This window comes from Fringilla coelebs, assembly GCF_963513975.1.
Source record: "Fringilla coelebs genome assembly, chromosome: 21".
Lineage (NCBI taxonomy): Eukaryota > Metazoa > Chordata > Aves > Passeriformes > Fringillidae > Fringilla > Fringilla coelebs.
The window spans coordinates 3869894-3880571 of NC_140047.1; positions in this window are offsets into that span (position 1 = coordinate 3869894).

Below are 10678 nucleotides of genomic sequence, written 5' to 3' on the forward strand. Positions count from 1 at the left end.
TTTCCTGTCTCCTGTGCCTCTGAATGGACTGAGGGCTTTGCTGTGCATACAAAGCCTTTCCCTGGTCCCTTTCCAGTTAGATATCACTGGCTGAGGAGTTGGGGCTCTGTTCTTTGAGCCAGCTGCTGGCACTGCTGGAGTTCCTTGTAAATCCCTGCTGTGGGAAGCTGGAATGGGAGCAGCTCCTGCCATGCTCCTCCCTAATCCTTGGAGCTGGCTCCCCAAAAACTGGGTGGGCTCCTGGCTCTGTGAATGGGGAAAGGGAAATCAAGTAAGGAACATTGATTTTTGCTGCAGAGCCAGCTGGGGAAGCCACCAAAGGGGAAAAGAGTGACAGGGCAGCAATGTCCTGGCTGCTCTCTCTTTTCTCCCAGAGCACAGATCAATGATATTGCAATGGGGGGTGGCAGGGTGAGAGGAAATATCTCATTCAGTGTCATTTCTCAGAGTCTGGAGCTGGCTGTGCTGTCCCTTACTCATCCCCATGTCTAAGGGTGTTCCTTTGGCCCAGGGCTGCTCAGGCAGTGCAGGGAGCCAGGTCTGAGGGTTTCTGGTTGATTCCCATGGCCCCAGCATGGCTCTGGTGGCCCCTGTGTGTGCATGGGAGGCAGAGAAGATTCCTCGTGGCTCTGCTGAAGTTTCTTTCGTGTGGCCCAGGCTGCTGAGTGATGAGCAGCTGGGAACACGGGTGCTGGCACTCAGCTTGGTGTTCCAGAGCTCCAGCCAAGAGGGAGAACCTGTCCCAGACTGATCCCAAGAGCTCCAGGTGAGGGCTGCAGCTCCAGGGCTCTTCCCATCTTCAGGCTGGAACAGGTGAGAGTGTTCTGATGCAGGGGGCAAAGAATCTGAGGAATCTGTTACAGGAAGCTGGGGGAACAAACAATGCCAGCTGGGTCAGAAAGTGCTGAGGCTGTTAGTTTGAGTTGAATACTGGGGGATAGGTGTGGATGCACCCTGGAATCATTGCTGGGGCAGGAGGGAAAGGAGGCAAGCAGTCCTCAGCCCCTCCTGTGCTCCTAAAACAGCATCTGCCACCGCTGCTGATCAAGTCCTGGCCTCCAAGCTGTCCTGGCCTGGTCTTTTAGGATGTTCCCCATGTCTGTGAGGGTCTCCAGCCCTGGTTCCCTGGGGAATGCTCAGCTGGCACTCTGGCTTGTGTCAGTCCCAGCAGGGAATGTCAGGGCTGCCTGGCAAAGGGCACCCAGGGACCCTTGTGCCACAGCAATCAGCTCTGTGGGATCCTTCTCTCAGGGATGCTGAAAACAAACCTTGGCTTTGGGCAGGAATACATGTCCCAGGAAAGATTTGTCCATGAAATCTGCTCTCTCCTCACACCAACCTGTGGTTTTGCCCAGGTGGTTTCTTTGGAGAAGAACCCTGAGCTGAGTATGTCTTGGGTTTGTTGTTGCTGAAATGGCTCCCCAGGTATAAGAAAATCTCTTTTTTCCCAGCCCTGTGCTTGAGGAAGAAGTCGAGATTCCTTGGTTCTGCTTTTCAAGGTTGTTTATTTTCTCTTATCTATTCCATTCCTCCTCTGATCTGCTGAGGTCTGTCCAGCAGGTCGGGTTGTGGCACAGTCCCTGCCCTCGGGGTGGTGCTGGCTTTTTATACTAAGAACTACATGTGCTTTATTTACAATAATTTTCCAATGCCCATCACCTCTGTCAGACAGTCTGTCTCTACTCTAAACCAATCAAACAGTGTCACCATCACAGCAGAAGATGGAGGACAAGAAGGAGAAGGACAGGACACACCCAGATTCCCCCACCTTGCCTCTTGAACCCCCATTCTAAAAACCCCCAAATTCTGCATTTTCACCCTGTGACAAATTCACTGTCATTCTACTCAAACCCTTGTGGCTTGTAACTCTTCACACAAAGTTGGTGATTGTTTCCATGGGCTAAAATCAAAGGCACAGGTGTTTTTGGCTCTGAGCCCCCTGCCAGGGTCTCGAGTCCTGCAGGGCAGCCTGAGGAATGTCCTGGGTTCTGACAAGTGTGCTGCCCACTGCCAGCACTGCTCTTGTGGGAGAGTAAAATATTCCTGGAGGTTTTTTTGGCTCTGAGTGGCAGAAAGTTGCTTGCTCCCAAACTGGGAGAAGCCACTGGAAGTGGAATATTCCCAGATGCTGGGTGGTGATTCCTGAGGCTGGTGAGGGCTCTCAGAGAGTGATGGAACCCAGGACATCCCTTTGGGAGTCTGGAGTTGCTGGGACCCCTGCCAGGGGACTCAGAGACCCTGGCACACAGCCCAGAACACCAGTGGGTTCAATTATAGACGTGGAGCAAATTGCCAGCTTTGCATGAATATCTAAAAGCTGCAGCAACTTAAATAGTGCAATAATAAAGTTATCACAGCGTGTAAAAGTAGGTTTTGGGATTTTTAGTGTAAGGGTAATGGGGACAAGATGGAGGGATTTGGGTGTGCCCAGCCTTTCTTCTTCTTCTTTACCTCCATCCTCAGGGGTGATGTTGGCACTTTTAGATTGGTTTAGAGTAGAAGCTCACTGTCTAACACAGGTGATAGGTATTGGAAAATAATTGTAAGCATGTTATATGTTGTTTTTAATATATAAAGATAACACTGCCCTGGGGGCAGGCAGAGTGCCTGGAACTGTCCTCCTGAGCGGACCTCAGCAGGGCAGGAGAAAAAATCTTATAGACAAGATTTAATAAACAACTCCAATACCAAAAACTAAAGAGCTTTAACTCATCCTTTGAACATGCGGGCTGAAACAGAGACTTTGAGCACATCTCGGGGTCGCAAAGCTCGGCGACATCCGGGAAGAGAGGACTGGGTATGTTAGTGAAGCTTCAGCTGAAGTTGTTCATCCTCTCCTGATTTCCAAGCTATGTCAAAATCAACCTAAATGAATGAGCCTTGATTAGTTTCCACCAACTCTGACATCAGACAGGCCCCAACATAAGATGAAGGTAAAATAATGTAATTTTTATCTTCTACTGCAAAGGAAAGGTGTCCTGTGTGGGAGCAGAGGGACACCTGGGGATGCAGTTCCTCCTGTAGGGATAGCAGAGGGAGAACTGAGCAGAGATTATCTTGAGCAGCCACAGCCCACACACAGGAATTATTGGATGTATCCTGTCAGAGAATAGAAAAGGAATGAATAACAAGGCTCAGACTGACCGAAACAGTCAGGACAGCTGGACTGGGATTGGCCATTAATTAGAAATAACCACATGAGACCAATCCCAGATCCACCTGTGGCATCCCACAGCAGCAGACAATCATTGTTTGCATTTTGTTCCTGAGGCCTCTCAGCTTCTCAGGAGGAAAAATCCTAAGGAAAGGATTTTTCATGAAATATCATGGCTACAACCAGCCACAGCTCAGAGCAGGCCTGAGAGAAGAGAGGGTAAAGAGGATGAGAGAGTAAGAGGGTAAGAGAGTAAAGTCCTTGTTAAAATACCCTAAATCTTCTTTTGTGCTGAATATTCTATTTCTCACTAACCAATCTAGTACAAGATACAAATCCTACAGCATTTACATACAGCCTATAGGAATCATTGCATTACCATACTGAATTACATTTTAAACCCTAAAAACTCCTCTTTGGGCCCCTTCTGCCAAGCTGGCAGGGTCTGCTCTGACCCTTGGAGCTGCCTGCAAGCAGAGGGGGATTGCCTTCAGCTGGCCATGCCACTGTTTTCCAGTTGTTCAGTAACTGAGGTATCTCAAAGCTTGCTTTCATTTCAATCTCACTTATAGTTTCTATATTCCCAAAATCTTTTGCCAGGCAATCATATTTATAAAACTTTCCTGTTTCATCTTCCCCAACACTTCCCTTGGCTGTGGGTGAGCAGTGTGTGCCCTGGGCTATGGGAGGGGAGCAAGGGGAGCAGCTGGAGCAGTCCCTGGTGGCCCTGCTGCCATGGCCAGGCTCAGCCTGGAGCCTTCCTCTGGGATTTTCCAGGATGAGCAGGGCAGGAGCTGGTGTGGCAGGACAGTCTGCCTCATGCCTCAGGAGATCCACCCAGTGATGCTGTCAGACCTCTCTGGGAAGGAAGGATGTGGAAATTCCCTGTTGCAAGGGTGAGAGCAGCTCTTCTTTACCCAGCAGTTTTCCTCAAAATATCATGGCTTTGCTCAGCTACATCTTGGGGACCTGCCAGAGGCACAAATAAATTCAGACCTCTTTGAAAACCTGTGATGTCATTGCTACAGTTCCAGCCCAACAGCCTGATCCCACTGAGGCAGGAAAATCATCCCAGGGTAAGCTGTGCTTGCCAAACAAATGGTTTGTGGTTGCACACGTGGCTTTGGGTGGGTGTGTAAATGTCTTCTGGAAACTGGGATTGGGATTTAGAAACTGGGTAAGGAGTAACAGATTTGCTCAACAGAACCTGCCTGGTGAATGGATATTGAATGTGGTGTATGGCCATGGAGGGTCAGTAATCACAGAATTGTTCATGTTGGAAAAGACCTCCAAGATCATCGAGTCCAAGCTGTGACCAATCCCCACCTTGTCACCAGCTCTGAGTGCCATGTTCAGGAATTCCTTGGACACCTCCAGGGAAGGAGACTCCAAATCTCCCTGGGCAGCCCTTTCCTATTCCTGACCACCCTTTCCATCAAGAAATTCCTGCTGGTGCCCAGCCTGGGGCCGTTCCCTCTCCCCCTGTCCCTGTTCCCTGGAGCACAGCCCGACCCCTGGGCTGTCCCCTCCTGTCAGGAGCTGTGCAGAGCCACAAGGGCCCCCCTGAGCCTCCTTTGCTCCAGGCTGAGCCCCTTCCCAGCTCCCTCAGCCCCTCCTGGGGCTCCAGCCCTTCCCCAGCTCCATTCCCTGCCCTTGCCAGGAGGTCCCAGGGCTGGACACAGCACCTGAGGTGCCCCAGCAGTGCCCAGGGAGGGGACAATGACTCTGCTGGTCCTGCTGGCCACTCTGCTCTTGACACAGGCCAGGAGAGGATTGACCAAGTGGGACACAGGGATGGCTTCAAAGCTTTTGACTCGTGTGAGAATTGGCTGCAGCCAATGGGTGAAGAAAAGATCCTTTTTCATCCTCCTTAGCTCATCTCCTCTATCAAAGAGTTATAAAAGGAAACATTCTGAAGGGAACCCAGTGAGCTGCCCCCATGTGTGAGGCAGTGGGAGCTCCAGGGACGGTGGTTCCAGGTCTGCACACAGATGCTGGAGTTTTGCCCACGCTGTGACACCTTTTCTATTTTCTCACCACATAATCTGGCAGCAGACAGGAACTGCCCTGCTTCTAGAACAAAAAGCTGTTTCACATCTCCTTGTTTTTGCTCTAGAGATTCCCCTGATTACCATACAGATGCCCCACTTCCTTTTCTTCACCCGGTGAAGTCATCTTGCTGAAGGGCCAGGAGCAGTGCCCCTCTGGGAGGATTTCACTGCTGGGACACGGGAAGAAGCTCTGCAGTGTGTGATTCCCCACCTGGCAGAGGTGCTGGATCCCTTCCAGGCAGGCAGGAATGTGCCTCCCCATCCTGTCTGCAGGATGAACCCAGCCCTGTGAGATGGTGCTGAACCCCTTCCCCTCCTGGCAGTGCTCCAGCTCTGAATTAATGAGTTTATTCTCATCAAATGGGGAGGAGGAGGAGGAGGAGAGTTTTGTGCCAGCTGTTGAAAGGGGACAGCCCTGAGGGCTGGTGCAGGAGCCAAGCTCAGGCTCTGCTTCTGGGAAATGCTGCAAACATCTTCCCTCCCCAGCTCCTGGTTCAGCTCAGGAATGAGGGCCAGGGTGTGATTCCTGCCTCTGAGACCGCTGCAAGCACCTGAGGAAGGGAGATGGTCCTGGCAGAGTCAGCCCAGCACTGGCAGGCTCTGGGAGAAGCTGTGCTGACACCCAAATTCCAGACTGCAGCTTGCAGCCAGCCCTGCTCCTTTAGCTGGCACCCATCAGCCAAACCTGCTACTGCAGAAAACAGAATTCATTTTTCTCTTGGTTGTTTTTTTTTTTGGTTTTTTTTTTTTTTGTGTTTCTGTTTACAGAAATAGCAATTGATGGTCTCAGTCCAATGGAGCCAATTGTGAGAATTAGCAATGTGGTTAATCCCCATAAAGGCCTCTTTTGTGAATCATAAATCCTGTTCTGTTCCAGTGTTCTGAAATTCTAAAGAAATCCCAAAACGCAGCAAGGTTTTACTAAATAATCTCCTTATTGTTGAGTAAATGGGAGTTCTTCATTCAAAAGCAGGGTACTTATCTTTGGGGTGTGTTTTGCTTTTTTGAGGGGCTATTCTTTGAAGTGAGACTTTGGGCACCCTTAGAAATGTAGGTGAGATTCAGTTGTGTCTAGAAACTAAAAAAGGAACTTGTGGAATTGAAAATTACTCAGATGAGACTGGAACGAAATTCTCTAAAGCCCTTAAAGGCTCAGGGAAATGTCTGAACCTTGTCCTTGCTTGAATAGGGTTTAATTTCCCTGCTCTGGAAATGCCAGCATTACTCATTTTCTGGGTGTATTCTGAATGCAATTAATAGTTTATATAAAAACCCCAACCCTATACATTTATAACACACCATAAACTTTGACATGGGGAAATGTCTGTGAATAGAGCACTTGGTGGGTGCTTATTAGAATAAAATAACACTCTGGAATAAATATGAATCCAATTAATTTTATTTTTTTTTTGCTTTAAGACATAAAGAACATTTTAAAGAACCATCTATAAACTTAATTCCCCAAAGAAATAGCATCAAGTATAATAGATCTAAACTTTAAACCGTGAATATTACAATTTCTCTTCCATAAAATTAAGACATCTCTATGTACAGTACCAATAAATATGCAGCAAACCTTTTCAGTGCCTTTTTTTTGACGTTTTAATATAAAACTCTACAATCAATGGCTGAACATAAGGAGATTTGTGCAAGAATGAGAGCAGCTGGGAAGCTATTTCAGTTCATAATTCAGCAACAAACCCGAACACTGCTGACTTATGTTGCTTAATAAACTGGGTTACGATCTCCCAGGCAATGATTTTCATGTTGTTCCAAGGGATTTAACAATCAGGAAATGGGAATTTGCAAGTGTCACACTCTAGAATTGCAGCCAGTGCTGGCACCAGGGCTCACCAAGAAATGAAAGTGGAGCTCTCGTTTCCTTTGGGAGCCTGTCTGGATGCTGAGGGGGATGGGGAACACATCCCTGCCCTCCAGTTGGGGTTTTTATAGGGCTGGACCTTCCTGGGAGGGAAAATCCCTTCCAGTTTGTGGGGATAAAGCCTTGCCAGAGGAAACCCCAGCATGGATGTGCTCCCTGGGATCTGTCCCCAGCTGGGAGAAGGGGGACAGGGTGAGAGGGATCAATCCAGCTGTGGCTGGATCCCAGCCAGCAGGGAGGGCTGGCACTGTCCAGCTCCTGTGGGCAGGGTCTGTCTGCAGCATGGATTTCCTGCAGTGACTTTCCAGCATGAGAAAAGTCACCCTCCCCTCGGGGCTGGTGTCCAGCTCTGTGTTTAACATTAAACCCTCCCCACAAAGATTTATCCCCCCCAGCCCACAGTGAGAGCAGTGGGGTTTTCCCTTTCACCAGCTGCTTGGGTCGTCTTTACCCAGAAAAACACCACAAAAATCCCTCTCCAGCCTGGGAGAGAAGCATCTCAGTGATCCCCACCTTCCCCAGGACATGCAGCCTAGGGGGAGGATGTGCCTCTCTCCCCCTCCACTCTCGAGATGGAGCCTGGATTTATTGAGAGCAGACACCTTTGGTATGATTAAAGGAAGCCAAAATGCAGCACAATGCTCACACTCAGTGTGTTTAGACCACAAAGAATCTCAAGTTATTACCCTAAATGTGCAAAGCACGGAGTAGAATGGCAGTGAAATTGAATTCTGCTCTGCTCAAGTTAAAATAGAAAATAATAATAATAAAATTCTGTTTTGCTTTTGCTAAATGTGAGGTAGTTATTGGATTAAAAAGAAAAAAACACCCAGCATAACAGCAAGTAACATCTTTTTGGTGCCACAGGGGAAAGCAGCCTGATTCCCACTGTCTAATCAACTCCTGGCTGATCTACAGAGGCTGTTAACAAAACCTCTCAGGGATCTGCAAGTGGGTGGAAAGCAGGGGAAACAAATGTCCTCCACCAGAGTATTCCAGTGAAAACCTTCCAGGAAGCAGAGCACAGAGCCCTTCCCCAGAAACCTCTTCTGAGGCAATTTAGATGTGATGCTTTGAGTTCAAGCCAGGAAAACAAAACAAATTTTGAGAATAAGAAATAATATGGCAAATGGGAGAATGTGTCTCAGTCCTGCTGGCGGAAGGAAAGGAATTTGCATTCTTGGCAACAGAGGAATTGCAGAAAACAGCAGCCAGGATGAGGAATGAGAACCCAGGGGATGCTGCTGCTCTGCTGGGAGGGTGAGGACAGCCAGGCTGGAGCTGGAACAGGGTTGGGGGTGCCCAGGGCTCTGCTGCCTTCACTTGGACTCTCATTTGGCCAGAATTTCCTGGTTGGGTTGTGCCTGTCAGCCAGGAGCTGAGCAGTTGGGAACACAGAGTTCCCAAAGTGCTGAGGTGTTTTTGGGCATGGTTTTTGCCTTATGAAGTGCAAGTGTCTCTAAATTCCCAGGGGAAATTCTGGACCTGATTTCACCCTGATTTCACCCTGCTGAAGGAACTCTAACTGCATAAAATGATGATTATTCACACATTTACACACAATCAAACTGGTTTCTTATACATCAGCATTAGCTGGTCACTCTTAATTGTGATTAGTGTTTTGGGAAGGGACTGGGATCAAAAGTGGTCACATTTGTTAAGTTGCATTTTTATTATCATAAAACTTGGGAAAATATAAAGAAGTTAAGTCAGTTCTTATGGTAAAGATACATCTCAGTGCTGAGGCACAAGACAAAAGACAATCCCTTCTAGAAAATCCCTTACAATAGCAAAATGCTATTACTGGTGTGTAACACCCACATCGGGGCAAAGATCCTTGACATTTTCTGATTCTTCTAAAGAACGAATTCTCTCCTCATTTCTCACCTGAAATGATGGGCCACTCACAAGACAAATAAAGCAAAGGACAGGGTGGTCAGTTGTGCCATAGAGGGGTGAAAAACCAAGATTCCTTCAAAATTCTGGAATATTGGGTGGAAATTTTCAAGTGAATTCCTAAATCTGTTGGGCTTGGTTTGGGACCCCTTTTGTGGAGAGGTTTGCTCATCACATCCCCTGCCAAAAATCATCTCAGCAGCATCTTTTTGGGTGATGTTTGGACTCTGATCCTGCCAAAACCCCTGTGCTGGACAGTCCCTGCAGTCACTCCTTGATTTGGAAGATTGCTCCAAACCATGATGGAGCTGAGGATAAACACCATTAAAACTCTCTATGACTTTTTAATTTGAGGCATGCAGGTTTTACTCCTCCCATCCACCAAACAGGAGCTGGTTTTTACCATGATCCCCTTGAGCCACATGCTCAGGGCTATGCTCAGCACAAATAAATGTTTTCTTTATACCTTGATTAAAATTGACTACATTTATTTTTGTGTGTGCATGGAAAGAAAGTTAATGCTTCTTTATCAATGTTCAGCTTTTAAGGGGAAAGGAAGTGGTAGGAACTCTGATGAATTTGGTTTGTGCTTAGTGTTAGTTTTTTGGGGGATGAAAAGGATTAGGGAAGAAGCCAACTCCTAAGATCTAGAATATTTTGAGCAGTTGTTAAATAATAATAATAATTTGATACTTCTTCTTTCAGTGGTTTTGCTCTGAAAAGTGCTTTCGAGTTCTTTTTCCTAAGAAATGGAAGGGTCAGAACCTAAAATCATATGTTTAACCTCATTTAGCCCAAGCTGCCTATTTCGCATTTTTTTCCCCAGATTCCATTTTTTTTTTTTCCTGATAATAGTTTTAGTTTCACAGCCCCTCCCAAAACAAAGCACATGTTCAGCTTGACCACAGACTTTAAGGTCACTACTTCCAATGACCATATCTCACCAGCTTCTCATTTAATTGAAAATGCTGATGCCTGGGCATTTTCACATCTCCAGAAACACTTTACATTTTCTAGCTCAACAAAAACATGTTTCTGAGAATGCCTGTGTACTTATTTACCTTTAAAAAGAATAAAAATCTGAGAATCCACAGTTTAGGTTCAGTCTCTTGGAGATATTTCCCTCTAAGCTTGACTTTGGTCTCACTAAAGTGGCTTTGACTTCTGTGGAGGAATATCTAATATAAAACAGGGACAGAATCAGCCCCTGAACACTTATTTTGTGTGCTGGTCACTGTTACAGTAACATTATTAGCACTGAAAAGGGGGAAAAAAGGGAATATAGAGAATTTCCATGAGGATGCATGTGGGGATCAATATGCCTGCACCACTTTAAAACAAGTAATGCCACATATATTGTTTTATGTCCTATAAAATGGGAGCTAAATGTGCTCAAAGCTGGTGTGGGTAATGGGGTGCAAAAGCTCTAACTGGACTAAAATAAATATTTCTATGGATTATGGAGAATCACACCTGGAATGGAGCTGCAGCAGGGAACATTTTGCTGCTGAAATTCATCTTTAGTGTGCAGTGGGCACAAATTCTGTGCTAGAAAAGGCTCATTTTTGCCAATGAACTGCTGGGGACTTCTATGGAATATCCACAAAAAAAAAAAAAAAGAAAAAGGTGTGTGCATATCCCACATTCTGGCTCTTTGAGTGCCAGATGTTGCATTCCCCACTCCTCTGCCCCAGC